Below are 7061 nucleotides of genomic sequence, written 5' to 3' on the forward strand. Positions count from 1 at the left end.
GGAGGGAGCAGGAGGCTCAGGTGAAGGCAGCATGAGGCTCAGGTGAAGGCAGCAAGCCCTGACAGAGAGAGGGCTGTGTTCCCAGCCAGTCTGGAATGAGTTACCATCGCTCAGGGAGGAAAGGCTACCCACAAACCCCTTGCCTTTGGCTGTACATTTGAAGGTGCATGTAATTTCTTGTCAAGTTGCCCTGGAAACATTGGGTTGCCTCTTCACTGTCTTAAAGTTTGTGTTCAAACTGTCTGGAAGAAGATTCAAAAGATAAGCTGTCTCAGTGTCAGGTGAGGAATGTACATGCTTTAATCCTTCAAGTCCACATAAACTGTTTGTAAGAGTAAAGTGTAAATGTCCCTGCCCAACTAGTCCTGTCACAGGTCTTTTAGATAGCTACAGGTCTGACATACGCTTACAGAATGATGTGTATCCCAAATTTTTCATCACTTACAGAGAAAAATAAATAATAACATCGTTTGTTAGTGCGCTTCTTGTTCTCCTGACAATGAAGAGAACACCATCTAATCTTGCATTATCCCCGCAGTAGGTTGTATGCCAAACATAACTAGACTCACACTGCAGGGATGATGGCAAACATGGCATATTTGTGTCACCACAGCAATTGGAACAGAGCAACATTAATACACCATGCGGGTGTTAATACAATTAAGAGAGAAATATGCAAAGTATGTGACTGTACGACTGCCCTGCAGTATCTACATAGACAGGTGTCAGCCATCTTTAGTGTTTACGACCATGCTCCCCCAGCAAATTATGTCATTGTGTCCTAATTGAATTAATGAATGATGTCTGGGAGCTTGGATTTCAGCACGAGTTCAGCCTTGAACAATTTAAAGCTGTTAATGATCACAGCAGGAGGAGCCCTGCTCTAAAACAATAAACTCATCAGCATTGGACATATAGAAACAACACATTACTGGTGCTTTAGGACCCAGTAGGCTACAAGTGCTGAGCGATGTCTTAATGGCTTTTGGTTTCTCTTTTTCTTCCATGTTGACTGGACGATGAGGAAACGCTGATCTAGTATACTCATTATGACCATATCCAATAACCAATAACTTAAGTCTTTAGCAGCTTGCATTACTTCACAGTTGTACATTTTGCTGATTCATTTGACATATTGGGGAAAGAAAGGTCCTACCGGCATACATTTTGTACTTGTCTAAACATATTTCTTATGGCTCTACCCACATGAAAAATACTACAGTTTACTATAGTATTTACTGTAGTGGTTTTGCGGACTGTAGTATTCTGTAGAACTTACTATAGAATTCTGTAGTAAACGGTAGTATACTGTAGAATACTATACATTGTAGTATCCCTCGATCATATGTAGTACTTACTTTAGAATGTTGTTGTATACTGTAGAATACTACAGTAAATACGACAGAATACTACAGTCCACAAAAACACTACAGTAAATATTATAGTAATGTCTGAAAAAAACACTACAGTCAGCAAAAACACTACAGTTTTTTAACTATAGTGATACCACAGTATTTCATTTGCATAAACCCTGCCCATTCCCCTCCCCATATCCCAATTTGTGCCACCCATAAGTGAGAAACCTACATGCCAAGTTTAGAAGATGTGTTGTGTTCGCTACAGGTTATAGAAAGGAGCAGAATCATCTGTTCAGACCCCAGTCCTACTTACCTACAGTAAAGGTTATGAAGAATTTGCTGTTTTAGTATTTGTCCAGTAGGTTCTCAAAGAGAAAGAACCCACTTCTAAAGATAAAAACACTATAGTAAATACTACAATAATGTCCTCAAAAACACTACAATAAATACTATAGTATATACAAAAAACTATAGTAATACTACAGTATTTACACACAGTAAAGTGTAAATACTATAGTATTCTACAGAAATATCTACAAAAGCACTATAGTAAATACTACAATATATTACAGTCCACAAAAACACCACTGTTTTTAAATTATAGTAATACTACAGTATTTATAAAATAGTAAACTATAGTATTTTTTCAAGTGGTTAAGGCAACCACAACAAAAAGCAAGTTGACTAAAGACAAATATAAAGAATAAAGCAGACGTGATCATCAGAAGGTTCTAGAACTTCATAGATTTATAGTAGTTAGAACCATGCAGTGAGCTGTCAGACAAGCAGTGTCTCAGTGATGTGACTTTACTGCCTCTGCCCAAGTACCTGTAACCCATTTGACAATTATTGCAACCCCATTAGCACTGCTACCTCTGTCTGGACATGTGAAATGAGACTAAAAGTGTCGCTGTGATGAAAGAGATTCTCTTTAAGGGGCCTTCTAGCAAGGAGTGTAAGCAGGGGGGTGATTAAAAAAATTAGGGGGGGGGGGCAGCATTTGTGTAGGTGTGTGTGTGTGTGTCTTCTTATCTATGGTATGGGTACATGTACATGCATAACATCCAGTGATCTGCTGGGGAAGCTGGGTTTTGTTAGCAGTATGGTTGAGGTCCTCTATCATAACCACAGAACATAGAGAGGAGCTGTTTACTTGATATCCATGCAGTGATCCCATGGAGGATTTGACATGAATTGTGATGTTAGCTGGACCACACTGCTGAATCAGCCAGCCCCAGTAACGGCATGGCAGGTGCATGCCCTCTTGGACCATGGTTGACAAAGGATTCAGGAAACACTGTTCTAGTTGTAGAAGAAGCACTTCATCTTCATCGAGTGGTGGTCATAATAGTTACATTGCCTGACTCAGTCAAGTTGATGACAATAAAATACCGCATTATCATTATGAGTTAAATTGCACAGATTGTGTCACATTTTTAAGTAGGCTTGTTTGAAAGATTTAAATAGCATTGTAAGAAAGAGTTATTTTGGGATTGTGAATGCCACTACTATGTTTTAAAGTTTAAACAGTAAAGTATACTGTACATCCACAGAAATTTGGATTGGGTTTAGACTTTTTTTTCAAGTTGACTTTAATCAAGAGAATGCATTAATAGCCAGCTTTTCATCTAATAAAAACTAGCCGTCTAGACAACTTCATTGTTGCCACTGTTTCTGTCATGCTAAATGTTGGACTTTCACATCTGTCTTTATTTTCATTTGGTTTTCACTGTCTATCACTGTGTGGTTTCCACATTTGCTGGGTGTTTCTCAAAATCCCCACACGAATCTTTCCAAGACTCTATAATACATTTATTATCATATTTTCTCCATGGTTAACCATATATACTTTATTCATTCCTTCAGATATTTTTCAATAAACAGTCAAAGAAATAAACATGTATCAATTTCTTATGGTCAGTATTTTTGTTGAAAACCATGAAATGCTCTCAAAAGCTAAGGCTTGGCAATACGCACATAGAGTAATACAACTCTTCCACCAAAAAATATTGATATAAAACAAACTACTGTATTTACAAAGAAAGAGGGTCAAAGCCTTTTTTTATACAACAATCATACACAGCTATTGTGCCAAATGTCAAGTTATCCACCTTAACAGGATGGCTGAATGATGACTTTATCGTCTCAATAGACCAACATATTTTTGGACCAAAGTTTCTCAGTGTCCAGTCTTGTGGGCTGTGACCAGTAAGGAGTTAGTAGGATGAAAAAAATGCAGGTTCTAGTGTCTTGGATTAATTATTGTATGGCGGGGAACTCCCTGTTCTGTTTGGAGGGCTTAGTTTGCACAGGGTGATGTTTTCTTTTGGGCCTTTCCACAGGGATAGGTTTGCCCTCATCTTTGATAGTTAACCCAGGGTGACCCCGTCCCCAGGGCCCATCCAGCTCCCACCTCCCAGGCCCCCCTGCTTCCCATTAGGTCCTGTCCACTCATGGTACCACAGTATATGAATCTCATGCCTCCTTCACAACCATCAAACCACACCAACATGGATTTAAGGTAACAAATACTGTACAGTCTCTTTTGTAGCTTCATAGCCACAGAAGAGAAAACAAATGGAAGTGGGTTGTTCTGGTTCCCTGCTTGTCCTGAATGTTTCAAGTTTCAAGTTTTAGTGAAATGCAACTACAGTGAAATGCCTTTCTTGCTTGGTCTTTCCCAACAATTCAATAACAGTAGTACAATAAAAAAAGTCAAGTAGAACAAAAACACATGAGAAATAGTAATAAGAAGAACATGAGAGAGTAAGTAAGCTACTGTCAGTTCCAGGGTCAGTGCAAATACCATATTTACAAAGAAAGAGGGCTCCATGTGGTAGGCTCACCATTTGTAAAACAGGCCGTTGCATTGGCTTTATTAGTCCTGATTCCTGTGACTAATGAATTTGGCTTTTTAAGCTCTGAAAATCAGCAACTAAACTTTTTCAGGAGTTATCGTCAGCCTATTTGCAATGTGTTAACACAGCAGGAAATGCAGAAGTATTTTATTTTTGTGTATGATCAGCTTGTTAAAAATGTATCGATACAAACTTGGAACGACTGATCATGACAATGGGGTGAAACTCCTGGACAACAGTTGTGATTGTCCAATTCCATATTGTCCATTTTACTTTGACCTGTCCTGTTTTAGGATTTGTTGATTGTTAACATGACAGCTCATTTTTAATTTTATTTGATTTAGGTTAGGCTATTTGATCGGAGAAACCTGCATGATGTTAAAAGTGTCCGTCTCATTGCACTGTCATACATTTTATCTCCAGCCTGTAGGCTACAGAAAAGGCTGCATACTCTTTCTACAATATCCTATATCTGCTATATGATTTATGTTAGATACTTTTTTGACGGAATGTTGGTGGAGCGCCGCAGCTCTCTCCAACAGCACCCTGGACATTTTGCGCCCCTGCCTTTGACAAAGTCGACACTGTATCAGAGGGCGACATCAGCGCTCACCTAAAAAGCCCATATGCCACTGGTTGAGAGAAATTGTAATTGCTTTTGTGCAGAATTATGTGAGGTTTTATGTGTTGTTGTTGGAGGTGGGTCTTGGTCAGTTTAGCTCAGAAAATGCCGCACTCGTCAATCTGCCATCATAGGCGGCAGCCTAATCCTGCCTAATGAGCGGGCTGGCAGTGGATACCGGAGTGATAGAGGTTGATATGTATAGGGGACTAGGCATCAGGATATACATGATAAACCGAGTAGCAGCACCGTGTCTGATGATAATAGGTGAGTGTGTGTGTAGAGTCAGCAATAATGTTAATATTGTTATGTACAGTTGAAGTCAGAAGTTTACATACACCTTAGCCAAATACATTTAAATTCAGTTTTTCACAATTCCTGACAATTAATCCTAGTAAAAATTCCCTGTCTTAGGTCAGTTAGGATCACCACTTTATTTGAAGAATGTGAAATGTCAGAATAATAGTAGAGAGAATTATTTATTTCAGCTTTAATTTCTTTCATCACTCAATTATTATTTGGTAGCATTGCCTTTAAATTGTTTAACCTCACTAGGGTACTTCACTTCTGGATGAAAAGTGTGCCCAAAGTAAACTGCCTGCTACTCAGGCCCAGAAGCTAGGATATGCATATAATTTGGATTTGGATAGAAAACACTCCAACGTTTCTAAAACTGTTAAAATAATGTCTGTGAGTATAACAGAACTGATATGGCAGGTGAAAACCTGAGAAAAATCCATCCAGGAAAAGGGATATTTTTATGTCTGTAATTTTCCATTTACTGCCTATACAGATCCCTTTGATTTAGGACTCAAATTGCACTTCCTATGGCTTCCACTAGATGTCAATACTCTTTAGAAATTGTTTCAGGCTTGTATTCTGAAAAATGAGGGAGTAAGACCACTCTGAATGAGTGAACACTGCAGTTCCCAGAGGTTTTTCATGCGCTCGACTGAGAGCGTGCCTTTCTTGTTTTCCTTTTATTTTGACAAAGCTTTTGTCCGGTTGAAATATTATTGATTATTATGACTAAAAACAACCTGAGGATTGATTAAGAACATCGTTTGACATGTTTCTACGAACTTTACTGATACATTTACGATTTTTCGTCTGTCTGTTGTGACTGCCTTTGAGCCTGTGGATTACTGAACAAAACGCACAAACAAAATAGAGGTTTTTGGATATAAAGAGGGACTTTATCGAACAAAACAAACATTTATTGAGTAAATGGGAGTCTTGTGAGTGCAACCATATGAAGATCATCATCCAGTGAAATTGCAGAGCGCCATATTCAAAAACAGAAATACTCATTATAAAAATTAATAAAACATAAAAGTTTTAAACATCGGTTTAAAGATTAACTTCTTGTTAATCCAACCACGGTGTCAGATTTCAAAAAGGCTTTACGGCGAAAGCATACCATGCGATTATCTGAGAACAGCACCCAGCAGACAAATCATTACAAACAGTTACCAGCCAAGTAGAGGAGTTACACAAGTCAGAAATAGCGATAAAATTAATCACTTACCTTTGATGGCCAGGTGGGACGCTACTGTCCCACACCCCCTAGAGAGGTTAACTTAGGTCAAACATTTCGGGTTGCCTTCCACAAGCTTCCCACAATAAGTTGGGTGAATTTTGGCCCATTCCTGCTGACAGAGCTGGTGTAACTGAGTCAGGTTTATAGGCCTCATTGCTCGCACAAGCTTTTTCAGTTCTGCCATCAAATTTTCTGTAGGATTGAGGTCAGGGCTTTGTGATGGCCACACCAATACATTGACTTTGTTGTCCTTAAGCCATTTTGTCACAACTTTGGAAGTATGCTTGGGGTACTTGTCCATTTGGAAGACCCATTTGCGACCAAGCTTTAACTTCCTGACTGATGTCTTGAGATGTTGCTTCAATATATTCACATAATTTTCCTTCCTCATGATGCCATCTATTTTGTGAAGTGCACCAGTCCCTCCTGCAGCAAAGCACCCCACAACATGATGTGCTTCACGGTTGGGATGGTGTTCTTCGGCTTGCAAGCCTCCCCCTTTTTCCTCCAAACATAACAACGGTCATAATGGCCAAACAGTTATATATTTTTTTATCAGACCAGAAAGTACGATCTGTCTCACTATGTGCAGTTGCAAACCGTAGTCTGGCTTTTTTATGGCAGTTTTGGAGCAGTGTCTTCTTCCTTGCTGAGCGGCCTTTCAGGTTATGTCAATATAGGAC

General features: G+C 39.0%; 1 non-coding gene across 1 annotated transcript; it reads left to right on the forward strand.

Moving 5' to 3' along the window:
- The first annotated feature begins 1688 nt into the window (after positions 1-1688).
- Positions 1689-1743, forward strand: LOC115165202 (U7 small nuclear RNA). The gene has a single exon (XR_003870101.1). It is a non-coding gene; the product is annotated as a U7 small nuclear RNA (small nuclear RNA).
- The last annotated feature ends 5318 nt before the right edge of the window (positions 1744-7061 follow it).

Source organism: Salmo trutta, chromosome 27 (genome assembly GCF_901001165.1).
Source record: "Salmo trutta chromosome 27, fSalTru1.1, whole genome shotgun sequence".
NCBI classification, from domain to species: domain Eukaryota; kingdom Metazoa; phylum Chordata; class Actinopteri; order Salmoniformes; family Salmonidae; genus Salmo; species Salmo trutta.